The 20,404-nt window shown below is 38.5% G+C and overlaps 1 long non-coding RNA gene across 1 annotated transcript in view; it reads left to right on the forward strand.

Annotated features, from left to right (window-relative positions):
- LOC113130297 (uncharacterized) overlaps positions 1-18,631 on the forward strand; it is a 30,896-nt gene extending 12,265 nt beyond the window's left edge. The window contains exons 3-5 of the long non-coding RNA XR_003295687.1: positions 13,663-13,709; positions 16,204-16,376; positions 17,340-18,631. This is a non-coding gene — a long non-coding RNA (uncharacterized LOC113130297). The remainder of the gene's footprint in view (positions 1-13,662; positions 13,710-16,203; positions 16,377-17,339) is intronic.
- The last annotated feature ends 1,773 nt before the right edge of the window (positions 18,632-20,404 follow it).

Raw genomic sequence — 20,404 nt, forward strand, 5'->3', positions numbered from 1 at the left:
ATGAAATTGAATAAAATGATTTTGGCAAACAGCTTTTCCAGAGCAAAACCTAGGAACAAGTGCAACATGATATTGCAGATGGTTAGTTATGTTGTTAATACAGACAATGACTAGAAGAAGAATTTAATTTAACCCTGTTCTTAAAAACATAGATGTATTAACCTTCATTTATCATGTACTATCTATTCATGTGATAGCTCCATTAGCAGACCGTCACCAGGGTTAAGGCTGTACACACTTCATGAACTGCCCTTACCATGCAACGTCTACAATCATGAAGTAATGTATAAGTTCTTCAAGCCAAGCCTACTTCTACTAGACTAGACTCTTTCCTTTGGAAATGTTTTCTCCTTATCTGACATGTCTGAATCAGATCTAACCGCATTTAGGCAATGAGCTTGAACTCCTTCTTCATGTATAGAAAATTACACCTTAGTTTACGCCCTGCCCCAGCATGCAGTTCTACCTGATTCCCCTTTGTGGTCTGCTCCATGCTGTCAGTGCGTTAGAGTATCATGAGTCAAGGCTTAAAAAAAAAAATGACCTGAACTTTCTGACTCTTCACACCTTCCTAAATTTCTGGCAAAAGGGATAAAGTTTGATCTGAGCCGGAGTGAAGACATTTACGTTGTGGTGTTTTGCAGAGGGTAGAGACAACAAAGAAAACTGACTCCAGCTACTGAAACCTTCAAAGCTTCTTGTGATGGATTTATCTGTGTTCATACTTTTGCATGCTGTTATTGCGGTTTGCCTTTGAATTGCCTATTGGTTGCAAAGAAAGTTCAACCTTCCCCACCCAGTGAAATTTATATTTATATGACATTGTGTCATACATTATGACAAAATAAGGCCACCCAGCAAGTTAACTAATTTGTCAACCTTATGAAAGTTTGTGCAATAACTATTTTAATCTGCAAATAGTACAGTATTCAAGTGTAATGACTAAAAAAAGCCTGATATTATTTAGGTGTGATATGTAGAAACCACATGGGGCAGGAAGCACAAAACACTGTCAAAAAATAGTATTTGAAGTGGCAGCGGTTAGGGATTGATTAGGTTTAGGCACAAAAAAGGTCGGGTTAGGTTTAGGGAATATCTGGTTAGTCAAGTACTTGTTAACAATAACGTGGTTAGAGTTAGTGAATTATTGCTGTCATGCATTAGAGAAAAGAATGTTCCCTTTCCTCCTGTCAGATTTACTATCGCTGCTAACAGGCTTTTTCACTTGAGTGCAACATGTCATTTTAAAACACTTGCTCATGCTGTCACAGGAACTACGTGCACATCCACAGACAGACTCATAACTACAGTGACATGAGTTCATGAAGAAAATTATGTGACGGGTTACAGGCAGACAGACAGGCCAACACGTTCTCATCCCAGGGTGTCAGATACTGACACTTTGTCAAGTACTTTTGCCGTCTCATGTGGACAATAAGTATACCTTTGGCATCTAAATAAAATGCACAAAGTTTTCAGTAAAGAACAGTGTAACCAATTTGCTTTGTTATGCAGCACCACAGTGTTTGACACTGGGATTGAGAACAGGCTGGTCAGTCAGGTAAAGGAATAATATCAGGACCAGGTAACAGGGTACAGGCAGAATGGTTAAGATGAAAGTACAAACAGCATGAAAGTTAGACACATTATTTTCTGGCAAGGAGGTGGTGGAGAGGGCTGGTTAGCATAAAGGCTGAGATAGAGGGGAAACCAGGAATAGGTGTGTGAGTAGGTGAGGAAGATCAGAGGCTACAGAAGGGCAGATGGAAGTAAGCAAACAGAGAGCAGGCAAAAGCATGCATGGAAAATGGCAGTGAACGGTGGAAGAGTGGCCAAAATAAACAGGGACGGGACAGGAATTGCGACACACATAACTGACACTTGTTTTTCTTGGGAGGACAGGCCCTATATTAGCATTCATATGTGAATATGACTGTTTTCACACTTGGGTTGCATTTTGAGCAGATGACATGATTACATTAATATCTAATCTCCAGAAATGGTTAAAGTACCTAAGAAACATTCAAGACAGACTTAACCTTCCTCTTGAGTTACGGACTGCACCGACCCGTTTTAGGTCTTAAATGCATAAACGAAACACATACATTTGTTTATTGCATCAAGGCTTTTTGACTTTGTCAGGAACCTCTATTTCAACAAAATAAAAATAAAAAAAAGATTTCACTAAATTATAAAGTGCTCTGATGAAATAATGGCATTTGTGTTGGTAGAGATGTTTCCAGCCCAGTTATAAAAATAAGATTATTATGCAATAATTAGAGCCAAACTGAAATCATAAGTGTACTGTCAGCCAACACACTGACAGCCAGCTCCTTTCCCAATCATGTGAGCTTTAGGGGATTCTCATTTTGCCTTGTTTTCCAAGTATACCTGCAAAACAACAAAACAAAGAAAAATGGGCATATCCAGACATGTGAGGTCAATTCAGTATGGAGTTGGTGACTTGCAGAGAGCACATCTCCAATTTGCAGCATCCAAAATGAGAAGAGAAAATGAGGAGGAGGACACAGAGCGGCATAGTGATACAGATGAGCCAGTTTCTGAGGAGAAAGACAATGTGGAGTATCATCCAGAAGACACAGACACATCGGATGAGTCTGATGAGGAGTTCACCGGTGGTGAAGATGCTCCCGCTGACAGATTCGAGTCCAAAGATGGGAAGATCTGTTGGAGCTCAGTACTTTATGATGTTCATGGCAGGGCAGCTGCTGCAAATGTCATCAAAATGACCCCTGCAAACACAAGGTTTGCTGCAACGAGAGTCAGTGACCTCAAATCATGTTTTGAGCTATTCATGCCACTGTCACTAGAAAGAATCATCATTGCTATGACAGACATTGAAGGAAACAAAGTCCATGGTGACATGTGGAAAGGCATTGATGAGGAATACCTGGATGCTCATATTGGTCTTCTTCTACAGATCCTGCAGTGAAGCCACTGATAGTCTCTGGGACGCTTCAACAGGCAGAAATATTTTCCAGGCAACAATGTCACTTCAGACTTTTGAAATGATATCAAGAGTCCTCAGTAAAAAAAAGTACAAGTACAAAAGAGCAGATGAAATACATTTCTACACAGTGACATATATTAACTCATTTTTTAAAATTCATTATTTAATAGGATGACATTGATTTTACTCTTCTGCAACTATATTTGTCCTCCTTTATTTTTGCCATACACTTTTCAAAGCAATGTATCAGAAATGTACACTCATTTGATTGGCAACTCATTACATTTGCTATTTGCACATTGTTATGGCATAAGCAAGGCTTCAGCTGGAAAGCATTTTGTACCTCAGGACCTTTACTGAATCCAGTGGTCTCTTTAAAATAGGCAGATTTCTGATACAAAAAACTGAGAACTAACTAGTTGAGTAGCAGGTGAAGGTCAAAGAGAGCAGTCAAGCGAAGGGACTCGACTAGCAGGAGGTGAACTGGAGCCATGATCAGGGATAAACACATTCCAGAGGGCATGTGTTTACCCCTGAGAGAGAGAGAGATGAAAAGAGAGATTGAAAGAATATTTATGCAGAAAGAAAAAGCTATTCTGGGAATGACAGAAAGTGAAAGATGTTTTTAATCATGGAAAACAAGAGAGAATGAAAGAGCAAAAGACATTTCGATATTTGATAATTTAATTAAAGCTTTGAATGCGAATAAGATTATGATTGTATTTCTTTACTAGTCTGGCTGAAAGTAAGACAGAGAGAGAGCGAGAGAGAGCACATGTTTAAGAATGTGTTTATCCCTTAAATTGAGTGAAAAAGAGATTTGACGTCTGAAGAAGAAATGTAAGTGACTTAGACCATTTAATGAGCAAATAGCAGAACAGGAGCTCAACTGAGCGGATAATGGTTCGTTAAGGAGACACTGATTGGCCTCCACACTAAATCCCCCAACAGCCACATGGCAATAATGAAGTCTTTTGTTAAATAAGAAGTGAGGGGTTATGGCCACAAGACACACAGTGTGGATACCGAACCAGGATGACAAAAATGCCAAAACCTAGAGGGTTTTTCTTAGACTATCCTAGAGAAATGTTATTAACCTGGATGTTTTACACAGGTACAGAACACAGAAATGTGAGATAGATATATAGGTTAGGTAAAGCTAGTTTGATGTTGACTTATTTGCCTTGTATTTGCTGACTTAGGTAGGACGATATGTACACTTCTCATGTATACGCACTAGGAAATCAGTAAAGATCTAGTCAGTCTGGTGTGCTTGTTGCTGGAACAGTCATTTAAGGGCATGGCTGCTACCATAATAACAAAGGTCTGGTAGGCCCTTTGCTGGAAGGGTCCTGTGGATCTTTTCCAAAGGAAGGATGTGTACAAATTAATTTTAAGTTAACTTTCTGGAATACAGTTTTTATTTGTTTGAGGTCATTCTGTATTAGAGATTCTCCGATTTATTCAACCTCTACTGATGTACTCTGATGCACTTGGGAATCCATTTTTCCTTCATTGATGGCAAGATATCCTTGGTCAGTAGCAGCAAAGCAGCTGCAGATCATGATGCTCCCTTCACTTTACTTCACTGTTGGGATTTTATTTTTGATTCTTTTGTACCCTTCTTAGTGCTGCTTTTCTTTCCAATCAGCAGTAGTTTCATTATTCCACAAAACATTTCCAAGTAGTGCCATTGAGTGACAAGGTACTTTTAAGCAAATCTCATGTGCACTTTGATGTTTTTATATTGGAGAGCTGTGGTTTCCATGTGGTGTCCTGCCCGGCATGCACCATCGTTTGCATATGGTCAACTCACAAACATGGGTACCACAACCTATGATTCATGTAAGCCTCTAGCTGTTACTCAGTCTCTGCTGTGACTCTTTGAATGATGCATTCACTTTAGGCAAGAACAATACAATGATGTGCGAATTATATATGAAATAATTCCAATTTTAATAATTTCAAAGTTTTAACTTACTTTTTTGCCTGCTTCTATGCCAGATTTCCTCTTAAGTTAATAATGGTAAGCATTTAACTTTACTGAGCACGTGACACATCCTGACACACAAGGATCATGACACATACCCTTGGTAAAGTGAAGAAAATAGGTGTTTCATGCATGAACAGAATTACAGACTCAGGAGAAGACAACTCTCCCAGAATGCTCTGCAAAACATAGCCTCTGCCATGGCAACCGATTGACTCTCTGTATCATGCTCTGCACCAATGATTATTTCCATGGTAACATTATTAAATGTTGCATGGCAACAATCATAAACATGCCAGTCGGATCTGAGGAGTAATATCTTTGTTATCCTTGTTTTATCATGTTCATTCTGTGTAGAGAGAATGATAATGCCACAGGTTTAACATCACATCTTTTTTTTTTTTAATTATCTTTTTTATAATTTTGGCAAAGGCAGAGTTAACAGCAGGCTGAAGATGTATTCATTTATTTGACTGTGAAAGTGAAGAGCAACAGAAGTAACAAAATAATATCTCAGCCTGACATTTTAATGAGGCCTTTACACTACTGATTAAAGTTATATCTCCAGTAAAGGCATAAAGACAATATAAAAGGAACAGGTTTACTTCAAATTCATCCTGGCTGCAGTGTTGAGTTGAAATCATTAAACACAAGACGGCAACAATTGCATGCCATCCTGCCTCTTGTTTGTTTGTGCAACCATAAAACTGTCTGGCATTGCTGGGAACAACACATCTTTCCACAACTCCAGTTTAGCTTTCAGCAGTTTGGTGTCGTCCACTGAAGAATCAACACATTACCCATCCCCCAACACTGTCAACCAGCAGTCAAGGCTAAACCAATTAGCCTTGGTTCGTTTTGTGTTTTACTTAATGCTTCCATATAAAAATGGCAGGTATGTAAGACTATAGGCCTGATCTGACCTGTAGGCTCAGATGACTTTTAAAATGGGTGATATAACAGAAAACATAATGTAGCTTAACACACTTAGTTCTAACATATTTGATAGTTATCTCCATAAGAACATGACAGGAGACAAGGAATTGAGTTTTTCTTATTTATTTTTGATGTATAATCAATCAGTTTATAATTGAGCATGCTGAATTGCTGAATGAATTTTAAAAATGTGGGAGGAAACCGGAGCACCCGGTGTAAACCCACACCACCCAGTGCACAGTGTGTAAACTCACAGTCAGGACAGAGAATCAAATCCTTCCCCTATACCTGTGAGCTCCCACTGCTAACCCCTGAGGTGGTCCTGAAATTTAAGCGACCTCTTGCTCCTCCAGCCTCTGTGCAGCAGAGACCAAAGGAGCAGGAAGTGACTTGGGTTTGAGGTGGGAAAAGAGAAAACCTCAGATTATTATTATTATTATTTTAGGATGGAGATCAACTGAAAAGATTTCACGTAGAAGGTATTTCAATTAAACACACACTTGATTTTTCTTTCTGAAGGGCTTGTGGATGACACTGCCCACATTAGAGAAGAAACTGCCTATGGTGCTGCTTTGTGCTGGTTTCATAAGGTGGGATTTGAAACAGGAGACCACATAATTATCAGCTGATGGGGCTGCAAAGAAGGCAAGGAGCCAAAACTCTTGCACAGGTCCTTGTAGATGGTCTTGTTGAGAGGTTTTAATGTCTCTGTGGAGATGTAAAACTCTTCACATTCGACTTCAGCCCATATTTTGTTGAACAGCTGCTCAGTGATGGTGTAGTGTTCAACACGGATGTTCATTTTTGCTTTCTTCAGGAGCCGTGAATACAGCTTCTGAACAATTGCCTTGACTTTTGCTTTTTTAAACTCTGCTCGTGAGTTGTCTTCCCAGTTAACAGGTGTCTCCTCACGTACTGACGAAGACACTGTTGCCCATGTGTCCTGTTCAACACGTGTCCTCACCCTCTCAACATGGCTGCCAGCCTGAGTGTTCAGCCACAGCCTCATCTGTCCAATAAAATGCCACAGTCTGTTCTTTATGTCAGCACATATGGTTTTATGCGATGCAGTGACATATATTCTGATGGTTGATGATTTTGTCTCACTTGGGACTGTGATGCTCTTGAGTTTTAAATCCTCAACAAAGCTGGTGAGTCTGTCACTAAGAGACCTTAAGAACACCAGGCCTTTACCACTGGAAATATCATTTAACCAGTTGACCTCAGACTCATCCTCATTTATTTGCAGCAGGGAGTCAATGCAAGCCATGTGAGACTGCATTAACTGCTTGTTTTCCAGGGTGTGATCAAAGAATTCGTTCTGCAGTTGTCTCATAATGTGATGAATTGAGGCCTGGGCAAACATCTTCGCAAAAAAAGTCTTCATCCTGATCATGAGTGTGTCCAGAGAAAATTTCCACTTGTCCTCTTCCAAATCTAGAACTTGGTCAACAATTATATCAGCGATGTTGCCCGCAATGATTTTTAACTCCAGAGAGGAGACAGACTCCAATTGCAGAAGGTCTGACGTGTCATCCATAAGAGGCTCAGTGATTTCACTGACCTCCTTCGTTATCATGTCCTGGACAGACTTAGAAACTATCGACACAATATTGTCTCTGTCCTCTGTTGATCCTATGGAGAGCTTCTCCATGAACGCTAATTCTTGCCGGTAAAGGGCGGTCACACTCCAAAGGGCTCACCACATTTCTCTGCCCACATGTTTGTGGTCGTGGTGTACGCTGGATTTTCATCTTACCCAGAAATTCTTTCAACAGCTCTACTGTCTCCTGTGTGTAGTTATAACTGTTGTGTTCGTGTAAATTAAAGAACCTGCATTCAGATATAAAGCTTTATTTCAGAATTCTAGAACACACATCAAAGGTACCGAATGTTGGCCTGAATGCCATTAGGAGCTGTTGCTATGGACCCGCAGCGTCATTATATTTCGTTGTCGTCGTAGTCATCATCATCATCATCATCATCATCATCATCATCGCTTTCTTCTTCTTCTTCTTCGTCTTTTTTCTACTTCTTCTGTTGTTTGAGGGTTACCGCGAACTGAATGGGTTCTATGCATGTAGCGTCTGACGTATTTCCGGTGAAAGCTAAGTCGGGTTACCAACTACCGCCTAGCGTACGTCTGTGTGTTAATATGCTAAGACCAGTTAAAAAGATTGTATAAACAACATACCCTTACCTTTTATTTTGCTCCGTTTGCACTTTTGTTTAGAAGATTGTATAATCGTTACCCCAGGACTCCAAAATGTCTTAAAATAGTCACGTTTGGATAGCAGCACTAGCCTTCACTACCGTGTCCCAGGGTGTACAGCTTCTGCCAGATTCAACTATTTTCTGTTTCCACACATTTCCCAAAGACAAGGAACTGCGGAAAATGTGGGTGGTTAACATCAGATGGGACACGTTTACAATTAGAAATCATACAAGGGTCTGCAGCTGACACTTTCAGAGTACGGATCTGATAGAGCCTGTCCAAAAATAAGGACCCCCCAATGGATTTAGGCCACCAGGATCATGACTACTACTCCACTCTTGAGCCTGCTGCACTTAATCTTGCACTGAACCACACTGAAGAGCTGTGTACCGAGATAGCGAGTTTGCAGAAACAAATGGAGGAAATATCCATCCACAATACAGCAACATTAAATAAAATACTGTGAGTTCACACTGGTTGCTGTGTTGAGTTGAAATCATTAAACACAAGACAGCAACAATTGCATGTCATCCTGCCCCTTGTTTGTTTGTGCAACCATAAAACTGTCTCTGACATCAATAGCAACTGTATGTCTTTCCACAATTCCAGGCAAGTTTCCAGCAGTTTGGTGTCGTCTCTACCAGCTCACATGATTGTGCTTGACATAGACTCAAAACTAACCAACAAAACTAACTCAAAACTGGATGCAGTCATGCAGAGTCTGATTATAACCAACAAACCTTTTTAGGTTTTAGGTTTTATACCCCCTTTAAACCCCTTGCTAACCCAGGAAAAATATGGGTTTTGGCTTTAAGCCTACCTACATTAAATTGGTATTCCTCTGTGAACACAGAGCAGTTTTTAACCAGATTTGAATGTTTCTCCAGCTGTAACTACCATATGGTTGAGTCACTCAGCTCTCATCAAACCCACATGTCAAATTGAGTCAGATTGGCAAAATCTGTGCAAACCAGCAGCATAATACCTGAACATATTAAGTCAACGAGTGGCTAATTAAGAAAGTGAATGCTCATTATGATGGTGCGCCATACTCATGGATGTGTAAGTAGTTATTTGTTTTCTAACATAGTTATAACAGCATATGGTTTTGTGACATTTCTGCCCTCTAATGCTCAGAAATCATTTTGTACAGCTTTAAAAAACTATAGTACCTCCTCTGTATGGTTGTAATTTTGTTAAGGTTTTGTTCATATTTTTCCAAAAAACAAATTTGGTTTTATCAGAAATATACAGTAAATGACATGAGCAATTTGCCATTTGTGTGGGGTTCACTGGATGGGTGGATTTATCTTTCTCAAGCAGGTCTTGCTAAATCATTGGAAACAAATGGCTGTTTGAAATGAAAAAAATAAAATTAAAAAAAAAGGTTTGCAAGAATTGAAAATGGTTAGTATTTATGTAAATAAATATAAGATAATAATAATAAATATAGATTATATATATATATATACAGTGGGTATGGAAAGTATTCAGACCCCTTTAAATTTTTCACTCTTTGTGTCATTGCAGCCATTTGCCAAAATCAAAAAAGTTCATTTTATTTCTCATTAATGTACACTCAGCACCCCATCTTGACAGAAAAAAACAGAAATGTAGAAATTTTTGCAAATTTATTAAAAAAGAAAAACTGAAATATCACATGGTCATAAGTATTCAGACCCTGTGCTCAGTATTGAGTAGAAGCACCCTTTTGAGCTAGTACAGCCATGAGTCTTCTTGGGAATGATGCAACAAGTTTTTCACACCTGGATTTGGGGATCCTCTGCCATTCTTCCTTGCAGATCCTCTCCAATTCTGTCAGGTTGGATGGTGAACGTTGGTGGACAGCCATTTTCAGGTCTCTCCAGAGATGCTCAATTGGGTTTAGGTCAGGGCTCTGGCTGGGCCAGTCAAGAACGGTCACAGAGTTGTTCCGAAGCCACTCCTTTGTTATTTTAGCTGTGTGCTTAGGGTCATTGTCCTGTTGAAAGGTGAACCTTCGGCCCAGTCTGAGGTCCTGAGCACTCTGGAAGAGGTTTTCTTCCAGGATATCTCTGTACTTGGCCGCATTCATCTTTCCTTCAATTGCAACCAGTCGTCCTGCCCCTGCAGCTGAAAAACACCCCCACAACATGATGCTCCCACCACCATGTTTCACTGTAGGGATTGTATTGGGCAGGTGATGAGCAGTGCCTTGTTTTCCCACACATACCGCTTAGAATTAACTCCAAAAAGTTCAATCTTGGTCTCATCAGACCAGAGAATCTTATTTCTCATAGTCTGGGAGTCCTTCATGTGTTTTTTGGCAAACTCTATGCAGGCTTTCATGTGTCTTGCACTGAGGAGAGGCTTCCGTCGGGCCACTCTGCCATAAAGCCCTGACTGGTGGAGGGCTGCAGTGATAGTTGACTTTGTGGAACTTTCTCCCATCTCCCTCCTGCATCTCTGGAGCTCAGCCACAGTGATCTTTGGGTTCTTCTTTACCTCTCTCACCAAGGCTCTTCTCCCACGATTGCTCAGTTTGGCTGGACGGCCAGGTCTAGGAAGAGTTCTGGTCGTCCCAAACTTTTTCCATTGGAGGATTATGGAGACCACTGTGCTCTTAGGAACCTTGAGTGCTGCAGAAATTCTTTTGTAACCTTGGCCAGATCTGTGCCTTGCCACAATTCTGTCTCTGAGCTCCTTGGACAGTTCCTTCGACCTCATGATTCTCATTTGCTCTGACATGCACTGTGAGCTGTAAGGTCTTATATAGACAGGTGTGTGCCTTTCCTAATCAAGTCCAATCAGTTTAATTAAACACAGCTGGACTCCAATGAAGGAGCAGAACCATCTCAAGGAGGATCAGAAGAAATGGACAACATGTGAGTTAAATATGAGTGTCACTGCAAAGGGTCTGAATACTTATGACCATGTGATATTTCAGTTTTTCTTTTTTAATAAATTTGCAAAAATTTCTACATTTCTGTTTTTTTCTGTCAAGATGGGGTGCTGAGTGTACATTAATGAGAAATAAAATGAACTTTTTTGATTTTGGCAAATGGCTGCAATGACACAAAGTGAAAAATTTAAAGGGGTCTGAATACTTTCCGTACCCACTGTATATATATATATATATATATATATATATATATATATATATATATATATATATATATTAGTTACAGCTAAAAAAAATGTGATCAGTACTGTGGCCCTTTAAATAATCCTAATTTTATGACCACATGTAGCTGTGCGACTATTCAGTTGCGCATGAGATCACGCATGAGCAGAGAAGGAGAAATGGACTGACTAATGAGATTGTGTGCTGTTTTTGTTGTGGGGAGAGAAGTGGGTTTAGTGCTACAGGGGATAAAGTCTCCAGGCTTTAAACAATGTCAAAAGGTTTTACTAAGTGAAGTCTATTGTTTCTAGAGCATCAGTTTAGTGTCACTGCTTGCACTATGTTCTAGAAACAGTTTCAAACTTCTGTTTGTTATTTCTTTCTATCTATCTATCTATCTATCTATCTATCTATCTATCTATCTATCTATCTATCTATCTCTCTATCTCTCTATCTCTCTATCTCTCTATCTATCTATCTATCTATCTATCTATCTATCTATCTATCTTAATAGCTCTATGCTTTATGTGCATGAATATTACTTGCAGAGATTAAACATTACATCATATCAGCCATAAAATCTAAAATCTGAAGCTTATCAAAACCATTAACTAAATATTTGCTTATGCTGGGTCATCTAGCATGTTGCTTTAAATGCTCATGCAATCATTTAATCTTATTGGGTTTATTTCTAACTCTTCCTCTGTTGTCTTCTGTATATGTATGATTGAGCATGGGTGGAAATAGAGAACAGTCTATTGACTCAGCTCTTTTCTCAGATCAGAAACTCAGAAACCCTCTGGTAATGCTCGTGTTTACTAGGAAGTGGTGCATTTATTTTGGTTTAATCCCTTTCTCTGGCTGGTCAGGGCGGTCAGATGACAGGCACTAATCTCTGGAATGCCTGTTTGACTGACTGCCTGCTTACTAATATGGAATGAAAATCTACCATGCCTCCATTTTGTCATTTAGGTATGAGGCTTTGATAAGGGAAAACTTTTCAGAGAATCACCACCCAAGCACAGTGAAACCAGCTAAATAATGTTCAGGATAAACTCGGACAGTGACTGAATGACTGATTTTAGCATGTAGCTGCATTTGTCCTTACTCATATGCCGGTGTTACTGGCCTACACACCATTCTAACATATTCAGCTATGCTTCTTGCATGGCTGTGTGGATGGCATGGATGTTGGTCTTCTGCTCCATGGGGGACTGAAATATCTCAAAATTTCCTGGATGAATTTATATGAAATTCTATACAAACATCCACAGTCCCCAAACTATGAATGCTCATTTTCAATATCATTACAAAATTCAAATTTGTGGCTGTCAAAAATTTCAACAACTGTTGGATGGATTGCATTGAAGTCTTGTATTGAAAATGTAGTCTTATATTGTTAAAAATCTTTAAATGATGTTGGGGATCAAATATAACCACCATAATCATTTACAAATCAGAATGCATACTGAATCACTATATTTACAAACTGTACTTTTTTAAGTATTTACAAAATTGAAAGGATCTAAATGTTAACCTTTGTTTACATGGTGTGACAGTTGAATGGACTCAGAGACCCTGTCACATTGTGATGTGACACTGTTTTACTGTGTGAGCTGAGATAAGAGAATGCAACATTACAAGCAACATAGAAGGAGCTTGGCCACAACAAACAAACAAACCAACAAAACAACACCAGGAGCTTCACTTGTCTGTTAAACCAAACTGCACTTTAAACAGCACCTGGTTTGCACTTTTGACACTAAGCATCTCTTTATCAGGTTTCACTCTGAGGTTCTGTTTTGCCATACTTGACATTAAGGAAGTAAGATGTGTTGGAAATCCAGCTTCACTAGGCGTTGAAAGCCCCAGTTTGCCTTCCTGTTTTTTACACTGTTGCTTTTTCTATCGTCACACGTTCATCACTGCAGTTTACATACAGCAACTAAAAGGTAGAAACTTTCCAAAACTGTCTGAAGGCAGAGACAACAACACATTTTAATGGTCTCACCAGTTTAAAAAATGGAAGGAAGCACAGATTAGATTCACATGCAGTCTGGCATTTGTTCTTTCTCTCTGCCAATTCCAGGAAGTCAATCATCTAGATGTTTGTCATTTTCCTGTCACATGACTACTAGTCCAATAACAGCAACATGCAAAGACCAACAGCAGCCTTTATGGTGTTACAGCCTGCAGAGCATGCTTCATACTCACGGCAACCTATTGTTTATCACACAGATGGACAATAACTAAAATCTTTGTATTACTATTACTTTTTGTTGTCCTTCAAAACACCTTCTCCTTTATTAAAAACAAAAAATAAAAATCCATAATCTGGGTTGAGTATACAATAGATTTAAAGTTTATGTACAGCCAGACAGAAGATGCCTTCTAGGTTGAAACATGCATGCACAGTAATAATATGCAAAATATCTTTTAAATTGCAGGTGGACTGGACTGAAGTGGAGTGGTCTGGATACTAAAAACATCATTGGTGAGTTGAAGCACAACGCACAGTGTTTACAGTATTAACATTTAACTGCTGTCAGAGCTTTTCGCAACAAAAACTGTGTTATTGTTTGATAAACCTAACCATAGGCGGGACAGCATATGAACTGTGGTGTCCGATGTCAAAACCATTTGTACAGTACGAACTTACTTTGTTCCAATGTAATTAAGGCAACAATTACATTTCTCATCACAACACAATTAAGATAAGAAATGTAGTCTGTATTACATAACACTGAGATGATTATATCATCTCGAAGTGACAGTTTGCTCTTGTATATCCAGAGTGTTGTCAAAATAAGCCACAAAAAAATATATATATATATATTCTGAACTAGTTTGATTTCAAAAGTTTTTTTTTTCAAGCACAGTGTTTACTTGCTTTGGGGCCAAGCAATGCAACAACTAGGAGCTGTGCACAGTGTTTGGAGCATAGTAAAAATGAAGATGCACAATGGAGACAAGTTTTACGCTGCAGGAGAAGCTTAAGGAGTGTCGTGGATTCTTTTTTTTTCCCTTTTTTGGTGTGATTCTTGATTGGCATTGAAATCTACTGTAGTTACTACTATCATTATATATTAACTAAAATATTAAATATAATCAAATTCAGCATTTTAAATTTAAATCTAAAGTGAAAATAGAAAAGAAATTGATCTGATTAAAAATGATAAGTTGAATGAATGAGACTCAATTAATTCATGTTTTAAAGACACACAATCAGTGTATTAGCAGACTTTCCAGCAGAGTTAAAGCTGTCCATAGACAATGTTTTAAGTGAATTAACTCCCTACCCCCTGTACATGTAAAATTTAATAAACTCACCAGGAGCAGTTTAACATGATGTTGTAAGATAAGATAAACTGAGGGTAAATGCATGTTCTTGTACTGACTCTGGTACAAAGTTGATCCAACAGAGCAGGTTCATCATGAACAGCTGTGGCTTATTTACTTGTAACTATAACAACAATCCTACAATAATATACTCGCCAAAGTAATTTCTAAGATCTGTTGCTTGCGGTAATTTCTTCTGAATTAAGACTTTGCCTGGACTCCACGCTGATTTGGGTAAGAGCAAAAAGTAAACAAGGCACAGCCTCCACTGCACCATATTAGTTTGCATCCAAGTAAATGACTGGGCATTCATAGACTGGAATTTGCATGGAAGTGCAAATTTGTACATCTGATGTCCTTTGCACAGGTTAATGAGTGATCACAAAACTCTACAGTGTAATTAAGGAAAAAACAAAGAAAATCTTTTCCAAGACAAATTGCCTCTCATGGGGCATCTGGTACTGAAGCCAGGTGATTTACAATGTACAAATAGAGCAGTTATGTAACATTAAGCTCACTGTCATTGTTTCAGGAGTAAAGGGAATAGACTTTTGCATTTTGCTGTTAGCATTTCACAAGTTGTGTCAATATTAGACATCACGAACCAAAATGTAATTATAATATTATTTAACGGCTATGCAACTTGATTGACATTGCCCCTCTGAATGTTACATTATTGATAAAAACTATCTGCGTTGATTTGTACAAAGGGAGGAAAAATATTTTGCATACGTTTACATGTATTCAGTGTTTTTTTCAGTAGATATCAGCAAAACTAATGCTGAATGATCATGACTGTGTTCCTGTTACAGAGTGTTGAAATGTTCAAACTTCCCTGTACCAACATAAGATTTTAGAAATGTTCGTCCTGCACTAATATGAGCCATTACTAGGTGCATTGATTTGGAATTGACTGAAACCACAAAGCTTGAAATGGAGATTTCTATTTTAAGAGCACAGCACATCTTCAGTGAGAGGAGTTAAAACAGGAAGGTACTAGTTCCTTGAACAAAAGTGGTTGTAAAACTTCCAGCAACTGTCAGTTTAGTGTTAGAAGAGCTGTCAATCTCAAATAGGTCCTTTATGAAATAGAATAGTTCTGTTTGTTTTTTTTTCTTGTTGATTATGTCAATTCCTGACTTGTGATAAACTGCTTGGCTTAGCACACAGCTGGTTGGACTAGGTGCTAGAACTAGTTGTACAGCAGTTTGAATATATGTAGACAAGGGTTTAGTTTCACTTGCATTCCTCTGACTTATACCAGCTTCATTGTTTACTTTTTCAGTCATAGTTTAGAATAAAACATTGTACCTCCAGCACATCATCAAGACTGTTTTCCTTTCTGTTCTGTCCAATAGAAAACCATCTGCTCTGTGCCAGCATATGATCATGTTGCTCATGGCTCTGCTTAGAACCTGCTGGCTGGTTCAAGGTGTTGCATAAATAAACTTTCCTTGCTTGGTTTGGCATGACTTATGTATATCCTTAAAAAATGGCCCTTGTTGAGATTTTTCTTTCTCTCCCTTCCTCATGTACAAGCACGATTTACTCCCTGGTGTCACTATCAGTTTGACCATATTATAATGCTTTGTTAGAAATCTCCAAATAGCCCCTTTATCAAGTTGCTTTTCATGCTCATCACTGTGCAGAAAAATAAAACTGCATCAGCAAGTCCGATCTACAGTAACTGAGGAAAGGCCAACACATGTGACTGCATCATAGCAGAAGACTGACATCTGTGAGTGCCACTTTATTAACCAGACCAGACCACTTCATTTGTATGCAGATGTCTGGCTGCTCAGAACAGCATACTGAGTCATTTGTAAGTTGCCTTTAGGACACTGTGTGCTGTGTGTGTGTGTGTGTGTGTGTGTGTGTGTGTGTGTGTCATTTATTTGAGTTAAGTTTTTTTTTTTTTTGAAAGGCAGTGAAGATGTGTTTGTGTGTTTATGGAGATCATAAACAAATCTGGTCCTTGTTGCTTATATAACAAGCTTAGAAATGATGTCAATGCAGGGAAATTGCTGTGCTGCATGTCTGTCAGTCAGTCTGTCTTTGTGCATGTGTGTCTGTGTTGGCATCTCTGACTTTTGGCATTTAGAAGCTTTTGAATGCAAGCCAAGGATGGGCTAGGGTCTATATGCCCAGGGACATAAATTTAACAAGACATTTCCATAACAAACAACAGTCTAAGTTGGAATGATCAGTATTTATAAAACTAAATCTTCATCTGTCATTCCACCAACAAAAAGATTGCAGACAGAAAACACTGTGGCCCATGTGTAATTGAACAATGATCCATAAGCATAAATTGACACCTGTGGTTGCTAGTGGCAACAGCAAGTGTCAATAATTCATGTCCCAGAGTTTGAAACGACAACTGGGAGTTGGTGACACACCTTGAATAGCTTCTGTGTCAGCACTGATGAAGAGCTAGTTGTGTTTTCGTTTACTCCAAAGCCAATCAAATTCACTACATTGTGATTTTTGTTTTCATTTATATTGATTTCTTTTCTGTACATACATATGCAAAACAAACTTTTTGTCTTTGTCTCTTCTGCAAAGTCACTGAAGCAGCTGCAGCAGGAAATGTTGCATTATCTGTTACTACACTGATCGAACATGAGCAGCAGGTTCTGCTTCTGATAAATTTTCGGTTTACATTGGAACCTTAACAAAGACGGAGCAGGAGGTAGATGCGTTCAGTGGACATCTGAGGTAGACAGTAATCCGAGAAGGTAGTACTGAATTTATGACTGAATACTGTCTTCTGCATTACTTCTAGGGAGTACCTGCACCTGCCTTTGTTCTTTGCAAATTCCCATTTGCACAGATACACAGGTGGACTCCTGCATGGGAATGGTGGACTCTGAAAGCTACTACACAGAGAGGGAAATACACATCACTACTCTGAGTTGCTGTGGTTTAAACATACCTGCCTCACTGTGGAAGCTTCCAGGGCAGAGCCTATCCAACCAGTTGGCTCAAATCGGTGCTTACAATAAGATTGATCCTAGTAAACTGAAGAACCGTGGCTCCACAAATGTTATTTATGTGTGTGTGCCCCAAAGCTAAAAACAGTCATAACTTTTCACATTATCGAAAATCAAGTGTGCTTATGTGAGTGCGCCATACGATTGGTAATGAAGAAGCATGTCACACACTGCAGCTGTAGGTGTCACTAATGTGGTTTTAGTCTCTTTTAAACAGCAAGAGGTCTACAAAACAGATAAATAAGATAATCCAGGTTGCAGAATGATATACGTCAACCATCAGTATAGGTAATTCACTTTAATTTTAATATCTCTATGGGAAGTGTTGAAAATAGTGTTAATATGGAAAATGGCTGGCCTTAAACTTAGAGCACACAGCCAGCATAGGACAGTTCAAACATGACACCATCTAATCATGATCACCCTGTAGAGAAAAATGTTTTCCCCCACATCTTGGGGGATGCTAATGTGGCAGATACTAATCCATTAATCCACGTTTGAGAACATAATAAAGCACAACAATATAAAATCAAATGAAGAGCTCAGTTATATAAGGGGCTCTAGTGTTAAAATTTGCTCACTGAATGAGTAAGGTCACCAGGTCTGTCATGACATAGTGGAAATTAACTGTCTCCGCCCACTGAGTGGTTTAGATATGCTGCCATCCAATGACAGAGCTCGTTGAAATAAGGCAAATATTTATCATTTGCCAGACTCTTTCCAGTAAAATCATAACACAATTTGTTGTGTTTCTCTTGTATACAGTATACAAGTACAGCACAGTACTTATACAGTACATATACATATAGATATATATATATATCTATATGTATAGAGAGAGAGAGAGAGAGAGAGAGAGAGAGATTTGAGACATGTTACATTTTCACATTACCAAAACAGAAACCATTCTTATCTTCCCGACCAATATGGCCTGTGACCAGCATCATGTCACTTTTCTTGGTTAACTTTAGCAGCACATGGACACTGCACATTTGCTGTGACTAGATAAAGCTCTATTGTGGATGTCTTTTCCCAGTTGTACCCAGGAAACATGAACTTTAAATATCTGTTTAAACTTTTCAAATATATGTGCTCATTAAGATTTTAGATTTTTAATTTGCATTTTTTAAAATAAGCTAAAAATAAAGAAGAATTGTAGGCTAAGTAATCAGTTACTTCAGTTACTTTATATGTGTATTCAATTTCTACTGTGAAACTGTTTTTTTTTTTTAATATTATCTGCCCACAGAATGAATTTCTTTGAGATGATAACAGAGCTGCACTGAACTGTCAGGAAACCATCTTTCTTGTTTACTTTCTTTCTAGAGGCTTTTGCTGGGTCAGGGGTCAGCTCAGGTCAAATGCAATGTACTCCCACAAGTAAGTCTTCATGTTTTACAATTTATGTATCATGGCTGACAATGACACTTATTAAATTTACATTTACATCATGGTGACCTGTCAAGTTTTCTGAAAAGGTTTTATTTCGGGGGGGGCAGAAGTTGGATAAACAAACACAAATTATGTTTATATTCAGTGTTACCAAAACACAGTGTGTTTATTCTTATAGTCTAACAAACATGCATTTCCACCCTCATAAAATCTTCGCAATGTCACGTTTTTACAAATATTTTAAATCCTGCACTGGATGTGCCATGGGGGGATTATAGGAACTGAATAATGGACTTGTTGTTCACTTGGTGCATGAACTAAAAAAAAGTTTTCTTGCTTCCAGGTTGTGCATCCTACTGCCAATGTGCTGTAGTCTTTTGGCCTGTGTAGGTATTACAAATATAAAGCCTCAATGAATGAAACATTTATAACAGAAAGAGTAAAACCAACCTTATTTGCAGTTAGATGTGTCCTGTCAACATCATTTGTCATCATTGTGATAAGGGGGAATTTGTCACTGTAACACAACAATTGGCCACTGGAAAAAATTGGAAACAAGGCAGAGTGTCAGCATCATATCCAGTCCTTTTTTGTATTGCTGATGATGTTTGCATGTTCCCAGCTATTATCCTATTTGGTTTTTCCATTCTTCTGGCTGACTTTTCAGTAGAAACATGGTGGTGCAACAGCAACCCTGTTCCCTATGTAGGTTTAAGAGACTCATTCTAAGATTAAGAAAATGCAATGGTTGGTATTTTGTGGTGATTAGACACTAATGACAACATATTTACATTACACATTGTACCTTTAATAGTGTGAGTCATATTTTCTTCCTCAGTTTGGTGCCTTACCCTCATGTTCTCATTTGTGTTTCCCAAAACCACAGCACACATCTAGGAGGTCACTCTCAGCCATTACATAAAACCAACAAACACAAGTAGGTACGTAATGAGAGATGACATTCACTACTAGACAAGGACTCAAGAGAAATCAAGGATATAAATGTTTTTTCTGACAAAGGTTAACGCTGTTAACCCATTACCCCTGGACGTACAAACTGAATGAACCGGTTAAATGAGATGACAGTAAATCTCCTTTGTGGCCTAAAAAAACACCTGGATGTTTTATAAAAATAAAAAAATTAAAAACAAAAAACCATACCTTAAAAATATCTACTTTTGTTAAACAAACCAGACTACATGTAATCATTTGTATGCACCTTCCCTGTTTTTTGAGTATGGTATCGGATATGTAAACAATACTGAGTTATTGTGCTGGTTCTTTGTCTTATCCTGTCCAGCCAGAACTTTATCATGCTTGTCTCAGTTTTCAAATTATCCACCTACTTTTTTTCTACAGGTTTTTTTTCCCCTTGACACTAAAAACGCTTTTCCACAGGAGCCACCAGGGAAACGCTGACAGGATAAATTAAGGGTTGGAGTCACCCTCTGCAGCCCATTCATAT

Source organism: Mastacembelus armatus, chromosome 5 (genome assembly GCF_900324485.2).
Source record: "Mastacembelus armatus chromosome 5, fMasArm1.2, whole genome shotgun sequence".
NCBI classification, from domain to species: domain Eukaryota; kingdom Metazoa; phylum Chordata; class Actinopteri; order Synbranchiformes; family Mastacembelidae; genus Mastacembelus; species Mastacembelus armatus.